Source organism: Rhipicephalus sanguineus, chromosome 2 (assembly GCF_013339695.2).
Source record: "Rhipicephalus sanguineus isolate Rsan-2018 chromosome 2, BIME_Rsan_1.4, whole genome shotgun sequence".
In the NCBI taxonomy this organism is placed as follows: Eukaryota; Metazoa; Arthropoda; class Arachnida; order Ixodida; family Ixodidae; genus Rhipicephalus; species Rhipicephalus sanguineus.
The window spans coordinates 232,408,768-232,424,698 of record NC_051177.1 but is presented as its reverse complement, the minus strand read 5'-3'; positions in this window follow the sequence as shown (position 1 = coordinate 232,424,698).

The window sequence follows — 15,931 nt, the reverse complement described above, 5'->3', positions numbered from 1 at the left end:
GATAACGGTGGATAAGCTAGTCCTAATGGATTGTGTGTGCACACTGAAGCCATGGAAGTCGACGACTAATAGTTAACGCAAATCACCCAAGTATATCCAAGTTAAGCAAAAGTCCACCTAACGCTACCCGCTCGTGCTATTAAAATTATTTACTGGTACATTATCGTCGTCTCAATTTTTTCTAACTCGTGCGCTGTTTAAACCAGGGTGTCGGAATGAAATGTTTTTCGTTTCGGTTTTAGTTTCGTTCCACCGCAAAAAGTTCCTTCCGTTTCTGATCCGGAACGAAAAAAAATGTTCCGTAACGGTTCATAACGTTTTTTTTTTGTATGCAAAAAGTTGAAGTTAAGGTAATCATAAAAAAAACATTGGAATTGTGATGCAGTTACTTGCCCTCCTTTTTAGAAAGCGGGACAAGGGCGAAACGCGTTGTTCAGATGAACGGGCTAACTGTACCACGAGTTTCTACCAACTAGCACAAACCAGTATTAATTTCAAAGTCGTAGTATTTATTTTCTCAAAAGACGAACATAAATTTGTTTAGTGGGCTCAATGCTTTGTGTCAAGGGAGTGAGCACGATCTCAGAAGCAGCACGTCATTGAGAGTACTCTCTGATGTGCGAGACCGCTGTTCTGTGATGAAAAGATCGCCAGGCCTGCGCGGAACACGCATCACATTCACAGCGAAAGCTGGAAGAGCGGACTTTGTAGAGCCCGTTGTAGAGTCTCTTGGGGAAACTAATACAAGTACACATGCAATGTACATACTACGCCATAAATCATCGCAATTTTTCTGAAGTAACGAAGTTCCCGCTAGGCCATTTTTCGTCATTCTTCGGAGAATCGTGGTACCCGCTACACATCTGTAAGATATTATGTGCACTGTGTGCTGTGGCTGATGATGATGAATGATTATGAAGAATTACGGCTGAGCAATTTGCAGTGGGTGGGAAGCAGTGTTGCGAAATGGGCGCCTCCATTCCATTCGAATTCCATTCCGGGGAATTAGAACTTGCCGCAATTCCATTCCTTTCAATTCCTCGGAATGAAAAAAACTTAGCCCATTCGGACTCTGGGAATGGCTGGGCAGTTCAATTCCATTCCTGCAATTCTTCAACCTAGGAAAGGCATCTTGATAGTTTTATCGAGTTAAGAATGAACGCCCCATAGAACTGATGTCATCAGATGCATTAAGAACTGCAAAAGTACGCAAAACACGTTACCAAGGTCGAGGGATAGTAGCTTGGCGGCATATCTCGTGCAGTACAACCATCCTACTAATTCCCATAGGGACAGTTCTCCCACTACTTATAGTATTTGCATGGTGAGCATGTTCGAACGAATGGTGGTGTTTTAATATTGTTTAAGCTTAAATGTGTTAACGCTAAAATGACGACATAGCGTATTTTTATGCTGACAAAAGTAGTATTCAAGAAGACTACGCAGTTTTGTCACACGTCTAGAGCGGTCGTGAACATGGAGAAACTAAGATTTGGTTAATGGGGAACAAAACCCTGTAGATCTGCTGATATTAGTTGGAACAGTGCACCGCTCGGGCACCTTGTGCCTTTGCATCGAATACGGAACACTGGGCCGCACTGCTCGTCAGCACTCATGGTTGTCAAGCGCGCCTCGCAAGCATGGATGTGGTGAGGAGAGCTTTCTGTGTTCACCTGTGCGCAGGTATGCAGTGTCTTCGTTGTCGCAAAGGTTGTTCACGTGTGTCAGGTACTAAACTGCTCGTGAGATAAAGATCAGGCTGTGCATAGAGTATTCGCCACTTTCGTGTGGGGGTATTAATGGGAACCAACGCGCAGGGGTAGTTTGTTTCTCCCTTCGGTATCTGCTGGGATAATGCATTTGTTTGTGCACTAACTTATGCATCGGTTTGTAGCAGGCGCGTTGCTTATAAATGTACCGTGCTTGTAATCAGCCAAGCCATTTTAGCAATGCTGCTTTATTGTTAATTTCGAGGCTCTGACTTACTAATGTTTGAAGTTTTAAAAACAGCACGTAGGACCAAAACGTGCTCTATTTTCGGAAAAAGACGTAATTCCATTCCCATTCCATTCCTTGAAGCGTTGTCCCCATTTCGTTCCCGGGGTCGCGAAAATGTGGAATGATTCCGGAGTCACTCCAATTCTGGTGGGACAACTCCGCAACACTGGCGGCAAGCATTAAACTACACACTCTTTGCGCTATTAGCATTGTGTGATGACTGGTTGTTATTTTACTCTTCTGCCACGTTATATTACATATGTTAACAGGATTCACTGCCTGACATGACGCCTGTATAGATTATTTTTCCGAAGGAGTTGCAAGCACCAGCGTGGCACTGTGGTGGAGGACCCGACTGCCACGCAGAGGGCGCGGGTTAAACTCCCATCCGATCCTAGAAATTTGTTTCTCATTTAATTTTTTCTTATATCACGCGATAGTGGTCACGGACACTGGCGGCGGCGGACAACTATGGCGCCAAAATCAGCTGTTGTGGTCTCATAACAGCTTTAACTGTAACAAACTTCAGCGCCGACAACGCCCTCTTCACTTTGGCCTGCGTGACAGGCGCGCAAAAGCCCACTTGCGTTAATATAAATATATCTGGCTGCCACTGTTTTCGTTTTTCGCACGATTTGAACGTATATTTGCTTTGGAATTCCTGCCTGAGGTACGCACTAATACTGTATTCAGAGATATGCTCACATTGCATGTGGTTAGTTGTTCAGGATTGCGAAGTTTTCTCGTGAACCGAAAAACGATTGAAAAAATTTCGGTTTCGCTCCGGAACGAAATAATCGATAAAGTTTCGGTTACGTTTTTGTTCCGGTCAAAAATATCGTTTTTTTTTTCGTTTTTTGTTTTCGGTTTTCGTTCCGTTCCGACACTCTGGTTTAAACTGAGTGAGTGCACTATTTCCTTTAGTGGATCTACGACGTATAGTGGGGATGGAAAAAAAACGCGAACATGCAGGATCTACATTCACTGCTGTTTCGCATTTATTTTCGAGCGGTTGTAGCGTGGACGGTGATAAAAACCCACTGGAGTCATCTATGAGATAATCAAGAACCAGCTAGCATATTTTAACACGAAAGTGTTTTATGACGGGGTCCATCAAGACTTCGATGACGTATTTCCGTCACGGAAATCACGTTAAGAAAATGTACACCATCAGATGGCAAAGAAAAAAAGTTCCGTCAACGGGCATCGAACCCACGATGGCGCGGTCCGCAAGAATAGATGCCGGGCACGCTATCCACTGCGCCACGGTCATAGACTATAGAGGCTTTACAAACGCGCCTTTTATATCTAACACTCTCCCGGTCGGCGGGGTGGTGTTGCCCTCTGGAGGCGGTAAAGTAAAGCAATTCTTCATTGCTGTGGCCTCCGTGATTAGCGCCTGCAACGCGTTACACGTCCCTCCCTTTCGGCGCGTTTTCAATAGAAGTTCAATTTTGTCAATCCGTTAACACACCGCGAGGTGGCGACCTTATCCCAAGCGCCGTAAAAGCGTCGGTCTCGCTCATAGAGTTTCATACAATAACCTAGAGAGGAAACTGGCGCTGCGATCGTTCAGCCACCATGGGAATGATGGGAAGTGCAGGCTTCGGATTGGATTTCGTTAGCTAGCGAACTGTCTACGGATATTTTTCTACAGTTTCAGTTTCGTTCTTCGCGAGGCGTGGGCAGTGGGGTGCGTTGCAAAGCACTCTAGCAGTGCCTTGTTGTTCAAAAAGGCTGAAGACCGCTAGATCTCTTGGTTTGCTGCGACGTTGCAAATTTACAGGTTGCATTTGACAGATTTAGCAAAGCGTCGTGCACTCACCGCTGCGCATAGATGTAGCGTCCCATGCCAGTGCAGGAAATTGCATAGAGTTCACGTTTTGTGATAAGCGCTACTTGTTAGAAATCTTTCAAATCGACAGAAAAACGACGGCGAAGCTAAGTAGACGCACCGTCGCGCTCCTCTGACTCGACTTCACAACAAAACGAGAGATGCGTTGGGGGCAGACGCAGTTGCACAGACGCATCTGGCATCGCAGCAGATGATACGTTGTGTTTCTCACTGAATACGGTACTGTTATTTCCATAAATAGACAATGCGTACTTTCGAGGGAAAGACAAGCGCGTTTGTTTCAAGTGTTGTAAAGAAAATAATTCATTATATTGTGATGCCAAATCTGGAACACAATTGCAGAGCAATGCATACCGTGGTGGTTGAATTTGTCCAGGTTTCTTTTCTATCTCACGGTCACGGAATTTTTTGGCAGTAAGATTTACGTACAAAAGAATAAAGTATGTTTTAATTGTAAATAACTTTATATCGCTTTGTTTTACCCTAGGCAAACGAGCGTCGCGAATCTCAAGAACCTAATCCATCCGAAGCAAATCCGAAGTTTTTACTTCCCATCATTCCCATGGTGGGTGAAGCGCCGCTCATGGAGCCCCCCGTAGACACTAGCGCCAGATTCCCCTCTAGGTATTAATGTAAGAAACTCTAGGGTGTCGCTCATAGTATCACGCTAATTCAAACCAAAAATACTCAACTCAACTGGCTGCAACACCGCGTTCCCCGTTTACGCTCCCCCAGAGAAAAATCGCGGCCGGGCTACCGGGGCGGCGCGACGCGCTTTGCGTTTCCCTCTAATCCGGCTGTGGTGTTGTTCAATCGCACTTTAACATGCCGCGGGATGGCGACCAAGTTCTGCGTCCAATATGCGACGCTCTTGTGGCTATCACACCTCGTTCGCTGATTACGCTTTCACCGTTAACTACTACAGCTACCTCAAGGGTTTGTTTAATCATTGAACGTGTGCGCAGGGTGTCGGAACGAAATGTTTTCGGGGCGAAGCTCCTTAAGGCGGCGCCCGTTCGTCCCTCGTAGTAGTGCGTAACCAGTCGTAACGCTAGTACCAGATCTTGACCTCCAAGGTGGTGCCGGTGGGAGATTTTTCCTGTGCGTTGTTGAACAATAAAAAATTCGCAGCGTGCGCGTTAACTAAAAGCCGAATTCTTCTGTGTCTCATTCCCATTAGCAGCCATTGTTTACCTCCAAGGTAGTGCCTGGTGAGATTTCTTCTGTGCATGATTAAACAATAAAAATTTTGTTCAAAACACCCTTGATTGATGAAATAAACCAACGAAAGACGCCAGATGTTTTCTAAAAGCAAAACGAAAGAACGCCAGATGTTTCTAAAGCAAAACGAAAAGACGCCAGCTGCTTAACGAAAGACGCCAGACGTTTTCTAAAGCAATGGTTTTCTAAACAATGAAAATTCACAGCGTACATGTAAAATTAAAGTGAGCTGCAAGTCGTCATAACTCATCGAACCTTTAGTATAAACGCGCCCGATCTCACGTCGGCAATGATGTACTGGGCAGAATTCACGGAAGATTCACGGTTTACCGATGAACCTCCGCAGCTTCGCCCACTCATCATCATTTTTCGTTTCGGTTTTAGTTTCGTTCTACCGCAAAAAGTTCCGTTCCGTTTCTGTTCCAGAACGAAAACAAATGTTCCGTAACGGTTCAGAACGGTTTTTTATGCAAAAATTTGAAGTTAAGGTAATCATAAAAAAACATTTATTTGTGATGTAGTTACTTGCCCTTCTCTTAGGAAAGTGGGACAAGAGTAAGACAAGTTCTTCAGAGAAGCGAAATAACTGTACCACGAATTCCTGTCAACTCGCACAAAGCAGTATTAATTCCAAAATCATAGTATTTATTTTCTCAAAAGACAAATACGATTTTTTTAGTGGGCTCAATGCTTTGTGTTAAAGGGGTACTGACACGAATATTTTCAGTTGTCGTTTTTTTGCGTCAAATGAAAGGTCAAGCCCTCAAGAGCCTAGAAAATGTAGTGCTAAGCGCGAGTGCGCCCTGAAAGAGTAATTACAATATGTTTTTAAAAGCTAGTTTCGGTTCCTACTGTACCCTGACGTCACAACACGGTATGAGCTTCTCGTCACGTGCTCGCACAATATATAGTGACGTTTCCACGCACAAGCGGCCATTTTGGAAGTTTTGATGACGTACAAGCGGCCATCTTGGAAGTTTCGGTACCTAACGTCATCGCAACAAGCCAGACTGCTGCGTGAAGTCAACAGAATCTGTACTGTAGCCTGACGTCAAGCTAGTGTCGATGTCAGTAGGTGCGCTATGTAAAAATTGACTTTAATATCGAATTAAAATATCTTATGGGCATTTGCTGAGCTTCACACTTGCTCAGAGCTGTCTCTGCATACAGGAGATATGTATGGCAGAGTAAACGCGCCTTCGAAAAAAGGTGTCAGTACCCTTTAAGGGAGTGAGCACGATCTCAGAAACAGAACGTCATTGAGTGTACTCTCTGATGTCCGAGACCGCTGTTCTGATAAAATGATCGCCAGGCCTGCGCGGAACACGCAGCACAGTCACAGCGGAAGAGCGGACTCTGTAGAGCCCCTTGTAGGGTCTCTTGGAGCAAATAATAAAAGTACACATGCAAGGTACCCACTACACCATAAATCATCGTAATTTTTCTGAAGTACCGAAGTGGCCACTATGCAATTCTTCGTCATTTTTCGGAAAATCGTGGTACCCGCTACACATCTCTAAGGCATGTGCACTTTGCAGTGGGTGGGAAGCAGTGTTACGGAATGGTAGCCTCCATTCCATTCAAATTCCATTCCGGAGAATTAGGACTTGCCGGAATTCCAATTCCATTCCTGTAATTCCTCAACGTGGGATAGGTATCTTGTTAGCTTTATCGAGTTAAGAATGAACGCCCCATAAAGCTGATGCCATCAGATGCATTAGGAACTGCAAAAAGTACGCAAAACACGTTGCCAATGTCGAGGGATAGTAGCTTGGTGACATATCACGTCCAGTACAAGCGCCCTACTACTTCCCATAGGGGCAGTTCTCCCGCTACCTATAGTATTTGCATGGTCAGCATGTTTGAAGGAATGGCGATGATTTAATAATGTTTAAGCTTAAATTTGTTAATGCTAAAATGACGACATAGCGAAACAGTTTTTCCAGGCGTCTGGAGCGGTCGTGAATGTCGAGAAAAGCAAGGTTTGGTTAATGGGTAACAAAACGCTCTAGATCCGCTAGTATTAGTTGGAACAGTGCACCTCTCGGGCACCTTGTGCCTTTTCATCGAATACGGAACGCTGGGCCGCACTGGTCGTCAGCACTGACGCTTGTCAAGCGCGCCTCGCAAGCATGGATGGGATGAGGAGAACTTTCTGTGTTCGCCTGTGCGCAGGTATGCAGTGTATTCCTTGTCGCAAAGGTTATTTACGTGTGCCAGGTACTAAACTGCTCGTGAGATAAAGATCAGGGTGTGCATGGAGTATTCGCCACTTTTGTGTGGGGGTATCAATGGGAACCAACGCGCAGGGATAATTTGTTTCTCCCTTCAGTATCTGCTGGGATAATGCATTTGTTTGTACGCTAACTTATGCCTCGGTTTGTAGTAGGCACGTAGCTTACAAATGTACCGTGCTTGTAATCATCCACGCCATTTTAAAAATACTGCTTTTTTCTAAATTCGAGGCTCTTACTTACTAATGTTTGAAGCTTCAAAAACAGCACGTAGACGAAAACGTGCTCTATTTTCGGAAAAAGACGTAATTTCATTCCCATTCCCTTGCTCCAAGCGTTGTCCCCATTCCATTTCGGGGTCGCGAAAATGTGGAATAATTTCGGGCGTCATTTCAATTCTGCAGTGACAACTCCACAACACTGATGGGAAGCATTAAACCACACACTTTGTGCTATTAGCATTGTGTGATGACTGGTTGTTATTTTACTATTCTGCCACGCTATATTAGATATGTTAACATGATTCCTTGCCCGACATGACGCCTCGATAGAGTATTTTTTGCGAAGGAGTTACAAGCACCAGCGTGGCACTGTGGTGGAAGGCCCGACTGCCACGCAGAGGGCGCGGGTTAAAATCCCATCCGATCCTAGAAATTTGTTTCTCATTCAATTTTTTTTCTTATTTCACGTGATAGCTGTCACGTGATAGCGGACAACTATGGCGCCAAAATCAGCTGTCGTAATCTCATAACAGCTTTCGCTGTAACAAATTTAAGCGCCGACAATGCCTTCTCCCCTTTGGAAAGCGTGACAGGCGCGCAAAAGTCCACTTGCTTTATTATAAACATCTCTGGTTGCCAGTGTCTTATTTTTCGCACAATTTCAACATTTCTTTGTTTTGGAATTCCTGCTTGAGGTACGCGCTAACACTGTACCCTGAGATATGCGCTAATTACACGAGCTCACATTGCACGAGCTCGGCGAAGTTTTCTCGTGAACCGCAAAACGATTGAAAAAATTTCGGTTGCACTCCGGAACGAAATAATATATAAAGTTTCGGTTACGTTTTCGTTCCGGTCGAAACTATCGTTTTTTTTCGTTTTTCGATTTCGGTTTTCGTTCCGTTCCGAAACCCTGCGCGTACGTTAGTCGTCGGGATGGAGATGAACCACTAAGCATCAAAGTGGGTGCACCGATGTTAAAGGGTGCTATAGCTGCTAGACATCAATATACATTGTGCAAACATTCAACTACTTCTGTAAGGACACGTTTTACTTCCGCGTTATTCCGATTCCTATGACGGAGGGATCAACCACGTTTTTTACTGCCACCAAGGTCAGAGCCTGATGAAAACAGCGCGCCACGCTGTTCCCGTTTGTATCAGTCTAGCGTGCACACCTTGACTTAGGCAACTGCGGTAAGCTTCTGCGGGCTGACCATGCTACGTCCTGCTTCATGCCATGTACCGACGGGGAAATGCACACACCATGCACGTACCGATACACCTTTGCAAAAGTGCTTTGAAACTGATAAACTCTACAAGCCCACATATGTTTTCCAAACTATAGAGCGTTTCCAGCACATGAGGATCGTTTGCAGAGACAGTCCATTTCTACGTACTCCAACGTAGGAGGTGCGTCTCTGCAGAAAAATATTAATGCTTTTGAGAATAAAGAGGCCTGTAGGGCCTCATATTCCTGTCCTAACGATGCTTACGTGTTTACCTTTACAAGGGAGATGGCAGGATCTCCTTCGCTAGCCGACGGTGACCGCTGAGCTTTGCTTTTGGTTTTGAATGCCGTGGAAATCGAGAGCGTCCTCCCCTTCGGCGTCTCGTTCCCCAGCTAGCGTGTCGTGCCGGCCCCGCGCGGCTCAATCACTGGGTACCGCCGCTAAACGGCAGCACGGCAGTCATGAGTACGACGACAGATTGTGTAGATTGAGTGCTTGTGCGAGGCCAGGGCCGCCTCACGCGCTGGGCGTTGACTCTGCAGCGGTGCAACTTTGTTGTGCGCTACCGGAGAGTTCAAACGTCGAGACCGACGCCTTGTCGCGTGCCCTCGTTTCGGCGTCTGACACTTGTGTCCGCCATTCTCGATAGCATTTGCACCATGTAGACACAGGGGCCTCTGTGTCCAGTTGGTCGAAGGCGCGGACCCCGACGGCGAATGGACTTTCCAGTCCACCGCCTCGGTTGAGCATGTCACTTCAGTCGGTATCGTCTTCAGCTGAAAAGAGCTGCCAAAGGCACTGCATCGCGATCCGTTTTGTCAACATAAGGTTGACGGGCTCCAAGAGCCAAGCTCCCAAGGAGAGGGCGGGCGCGACTCGACAGCTGGTATTGCTGTGGGCGTTGAGTGCTTGACGAAAGCCTGCAAAAGGACGGGACACGAGAAAGAGGCAGACGCAAACACCATCGAGTGCTGTATACGCCGGCTGGTATTACTGCGGGTACATTGCATACGCATCTGCTTGTCGCCGGAGGAGTTCTTCTGCGCTACATCCCACCTGAAAAAGCTCCCCAGGAGTCTTGCAAGGTGCGTGCGCCCCGCAGTCTCACGAAAGCCACCCTAGGCTATTTCTAGGACTCCCGGTTGGTTGGTCGCGCGAGTAGCCATAAGACTAAGCTGTGCCGCTCTGCTACCTGGCTAGACATGACGCTCTTCACTCCACGTGTGGCAATGAGTGAAGTATTGTGTGGGCGAACTCCTCGGGCTCATGTAGCCGCCCTCATTGGCCCGCCAGTGACAGCCTTTCTGCACATGAGCTCGCTTCTGTCTCGCGCTTCGTGGCCGCGACAGATGCTCGCACGTTTGCAACCAGGAAGTCACACGCTACCTTTGCAGGCATCTGACCGGCCATCTCAGCACCGACTGTATATATTTGAGCACCGCTGCGTTGAATAAATAGCTGGTAGTCCAGCCGCTTTCCTGGCTTCTTCACTGCTTCCTGTGATCGTTCGTTTTGTCTGGATAGATATCTCCTTAATGCAAGCACCAACTAGCCCAACAACGCTTTATATCAGGCTCCGTACAATTTACATTAAGTTAGACGAGGCTCAAATAAGGATATTGTAACAAAATGGCTAGTTGGTCTGGTAAGTGCTTCTTCGTGTTTTGAAAAAGTAAAACAGCGCACAAGGAAAACTAAGAAAAGAAAAAGGGGAAGACACGCAGCGCTGTGTCTTCTGCCTGTCTTTCTTGTGTTCGTTTTCTTTGTTTGTTGTTGTTTTCTTCAAGAAATTAAATCAGCATGCCGATCGATCAGTGAGGCTAGGGGCGACAGCAATTTTCGTTAGAGTAGAAGAATGAGGGTGTGGGACTGCCCTATTCTCTTTGCGTATTCTAAGCTCAGTTTTATGTATTATTCTATGTCCTCATAAACGACTTCATCCACGGAATGTCCACTGATCGCTTTGTGTGAGTTGACGAATTTTTTTTATTTCATTTATTTGCTTATCAGTACACATATGTGATGGGAGGCGAAGGGAAAAGCCATTCAAGGATGGCTTGAGGGAGTCCTTCGGCCGCGAATCGGCAAATACAGCAGCAAAGGCACAAGAACGTTGTTTACATTGCGGAACACTCTGAAAGACCTTCATTATATACTCAACATTGTCATACACTTTGACGAAACAATTAAATTAATAAAACACATATTCCCTATACAGAATGTCATGCATGGACATGCATTACATCTGCATGATATATCAGCACAGCGCTTCATTTCAACTTTCCCGTTGACATAGTGGCAACTTAAGAAATAAATGCAAAACAAACGCAGCTCTCAACGACAAATTTAGGCTCGGAGGAATCCGTAGAGTTCATGATTAAACTCGGCGCAACGGACACGATATACAAACGAAGAATACACGAGGACAGGCGCCGGACTCTCAACTGATCTTTATTCACGTCGACACACACTTATATACACGCACGTGGTTACACAAAAAACACGCGAAGGTGATAAAATATACAGGGTTTTATCACGCTGGCCTCCTAAAATACGAAATTTCTTTTTGATGCAGGCCGATGGAGTGAACGCTGATGCATGAGTTGCCCATATGAATGTTCAAAGCCTCTATTATCTCGCGAGTTGTCTGTTTCATAGAGTTTCCTACAATACTTACTAGAGGGAACTCTGGCGCTAGTGTCTATGGGAGCTGCAATGCATCGCGCTTCAGCCAGCATGGGAATCATGGGTAGTACACGGATTTGTCTAAACTTCGTTCTTTCGGCTCCGTTTGGCTCCGCGTCGCCTGCATCCGCTTTGTCGCAAAACGAAGTTCAGCAAAAATCAGCAGTTTCACTTCACCACTTTAACTTCTTTAGGCTCACCGATTCAAATCTGGTCACGAAGCTCACAACGATCCATTCTTTTATCCGAAAGAAAACCAAAACATAGCAATAAACAAAGCCACAAGTGCGTTCGAAGCCCACAAGCACGAAGACTAGGCAAATCCGTGTACTACCCATCATTCCCATGGTGGCTGAACGATCGCAGCGCCAGAGTTCCCTCTAGGTCATTTTAGGAAACTCTATGGTCTGTTTATTATTCCTAGCGATGACGTTGGCGACACAGATACATCCTGTTGGCGACACAGGCTGTATCTCCCTGAACGAAGCCCTGGAGGCAGGACCATACTTGAACCCGGACTTGCTGAAGGTGCTGCATAACTTCACAATTAACCACATGGGACTAACTGCAAGCATTGAGAAGGCATTCCTGCAAATTTCAGTGACACCGGCAGATCGCGATGCCCTTCGATTCTTTTGGCATGAGCACTTTCCCACGAAGCAAGACCGAGATCCCGCGATATGAGTCTGGAGAATGACACGAGTGCCCTTCGGTGTGACAAGCAGTCCGTTCCTTCTCGCAGCCACAGTGCGTCATCATTTGTCAACTACTGCGGGTAATTCATGCATCACTAAAGCTATCAGTGAGAGCCTGTACGTGGATGACCTAATAACAGGAGCGGAGACAGAGCAGGACGCTGTAGACTTCTACCGAGGTGCACGAGACGTCATGAATCGAGCAAGCATGGCACTGCGCAAATGGAATTCAAATTCCAAGAAGCTGCAACAACTGTTCAACGACGAGGGAACCGGATGTGCCCTGAGCTACGTTGAGTGTCCAACATCAAGTGTCTACGAGTCCTCGGACTTGTATGGGACAAGGACAGAGATCATCTGGCGTTTTCCATGAAGGCGATCTTGGATTTCTTAGATAGAAACAGCGACACAAAACAATTTATCCTTCAGGCATCAGCTCGTATGACCCGCTTCGTCTTATTTCCCCAGTCACAGTGCCAACCAAACTCATGTTCCAAACACTGTGGGAACTGGGTATTGAATGGGACGCTCCTCTGCCTGAAGACGTCAAGACAGCTTAGACCCAGTGGCACACCCAGCTACATTATTTAACGGACGTACCAGTGCCAAGACGATACGGTGGCTTGCCCAACGATAGCTGGAAATATGTGCTGCAACGATAGCTGGAAATATTTTCACAGATGCGAGCCCCAAAGCTTACGGTGCAGTTGCGTATTTGCGCACCTATGGAGTCAAGGAAGCAGCGGTGACTCTCGTTCTTTCAAAGTCCCGAGTAGCACCGATTAAGAAATTGTCTCTTCCAAAACTGGAGCTGATGGGCATGGTGATCGGTGCACGATTGAAGGAATATTTGGGGCAATCATTGGGTCTCCCTAGCGACAAATGTCACATGTGGACAGACTCATCTATCGCACTGCATTGGGTACGAGGTTCCGCGCAACAATGGAAGCCCTTTGTCACCAGCCGAGTTTTGGAAATTCAGCAGCGAACGGATCCAGAGCTCTGGAATCACTGTCCTGGGAACGAAAATTCCGCCGACCTATTGACGAGGGGAGTAACCCCGAGAGCACTCAAGTCAAGCTCAGTGTGGTGGAACGGGCCTGTTTGGCTTTCACAGCCATCTACTTGCTGGCCATGTCATGAAAACACCGCTGACATGAGCATTGCAGAGGAGGAAAGAAAGACCCTTCGAGTTCACAACGTGACAGTGGGGAAATCCATATTACCCCTGCAGAAATACAGCTCCCTCTCCAAACTGGTTCGAGTTATCGCTTGGGTACTGCCATTTGTTCACAGCTCCAGGCATCCCAACGAAAAACACGAGCGACATCTTACGACAGAAGTGCAAGAGGCGCACACTTGTTTGATACTTCAAACACAATGAGATACCCTTCAAAATGAACTCCAATGTCTCCACCGCTCGATACGCTTGCCAAGTGATTTTCCGATACGTGATCTGAGCGTGTGCTGCAACGACGAGGGCGTGTTAAGAGTGGGAGGAAGGCTCCATGCAGCCGACATTTCCTCCAACGTTAAGCATCCGATTGTCCTTGCGTCGAGGCATCCCATCACAGAATTTGTCATCGACGCAGCTCGTCGCCGTCTCCTGCATGCTGGCGCGCTAGAGACTTTTACCGAACTGAGGGAGAAGTACTGCGTTGTGCGAGGAAGGCAGACGGTAAAAAATGCCCCCACCTCCCGAAGGGAATCGTGAGGAAATGCGAACGCATTCCTTGCGCCGAGAGTACACGGCGTAGTAATTTTAATGGCTGGACACATCGACGCGCTCAAGTGTCTCCCTTTTAGGCGCCTCTTTCAACGAACGCTTTCCCTACGTGCGTTCGTAATCACCTCAGGGATGTTGCCACCGCCTTCAATGCAGCACAAACGCGTTTAGAACGCGCTGTTTTTCAGGCTGTGCCAAGGCAGCACAAACGCTACAAACGCGTTTCAAACGCACTGCATTGAGCGTGTGGCGCAGGGAGGAGATAGAGCGAACGGCGAGAGGAGGAGTGGCGAAGCACTGCACCTACCCTCTCCTACACTCTCTCCACACACGCGGGAGCTCCGCCGAGCTCCCGCGATGCGAGCGCCCTCACCCGCCAGAGCGCGCTCCTCCTCTCCACTCACTCTCCGCTACTCCGCCCGCACCACCTGCTCCGGTTGCTAGGGGCGAGGATAAGCGCGCGCGCCCGCAGCTGTTGCTATGGGAGAGGGAGTGAGAGCGGAGAGGCGCGCGGACACCGACCGACGCCTGACATAGCCCGACTAAGAAATGCATTCGCATTTAAAATAACACCATCTTCCCAAAGGGAACCCTGATGGGATGCGAAGCACCAGCGTTGCGCACGGGTGGGCGTCACGGGTTGAACGGCGCTCACGCGGGTGCTGCGGTGAGCGCTGCAAGATTCGTTTGAAGCGATGGCTGGCGTAGGTCTTGCCGTTTCTTCAGAGGGGGCGGGCGCTGGACACGGGCGCTGGACCGGAGCTGGCGCGCGTTTCGCCTTGACTACCACGGCCAAATTTTGATCGGTGAAGTGCACGCTGAGAGGTTCCTGCAGACATTCGACATCGAAGTTAGCAAAGACCAGATCGATGCACGTTCCCCTTATCGTGGTGGGTAGTTGCCGTTCTGCCGACACGCACTTCAGCGAGTGCACGTAACGCATGTAATGACGAGCCATTCTCCTCCTCCTCCGCTTACGTCAACGTTGAAGTTTCCCGCGACTATAAGAGGCGCGCGTCGACACGCCTTGCCGCAATCAGTCTGCGTCTCCCCCAGACAGCGCTAAACCTGTTCCTTCGGAAGCTTGGGAACGAGGTACAGCGCAAGGATCACGACGTCGCCGACGCGCACGGCAATGCTCTCGGAGCAGGAGCGTCTTCGAGAGGTTCCGGATCGTTCTTCCAGGTCGACGTTAAACGCGCGTAGCGCACGCCGACTCCGAGCGTAAACGGCGATTCCTATAAACTGCCTTGCAATGGGGTTGCAAGGGCAGGTGATAATGCCTGCTCAATCAGACATCTTAAGAAGTACACCGCGTGTTCAGAAGGGGTGGTATATAAGATTCCTTGTACCTGCGGGTCTGTCTACATCGGACAGACTGCCAGATGTATAAATGTTCGACTGCGCGAGCATGCGAATTCTTTGAAGGGGGGGTGTTTCGTCTCACCTCGCCAGCCACTGCCGGGATTGCGGGTGCATGCCTTCCTTTGAGCAAACGTCCATCATCACTCGCCATCATAATCAACGCACACGTGAGATTTCAGAGGCGTACCACATGGCTAAGTGCGATAGTGTTTGTATAAGTCAGCCATCAGTCTCATTATCGGAGCAAGAAATCCGTTTCATTGATCGAGTGTAATCTTGCGTGGCACGTGTGTTTCTGTATATAATATTTGTCTTTTCAAATAAAATCTTTCAGTTGAAGATCAGCGCTTGTCCCGTCCTCTTCTCTTGTGTCCTTGTCAATTTCGGCGCTGCGCAAAGATGGACCTATAAACGAGCCGAAAGAGTGTACCACTCGATGTGCGCTCGAGCGTTGCGAGCGGTGGAGAGGGTGAAGCGAGAGAGAGGTTACACGTACAGACACGTTTCAACTTCGTACGTTAGGCGCGCGTCAGATTTATTGCGCGTGAACCGACGAGTCGGCGGTGTAGAGAGCGGCGGTCGCGGTAGCGGAGCGAGCGGCGGTAGCGGCAGGGGTTTGAGGGGCGAACGGACGAGGTGGCAGCTGCGGGCGCTGCGGGCGAGCGCGCGACAGGCGAGGGAGAGAGTGACGTCAGCGCGC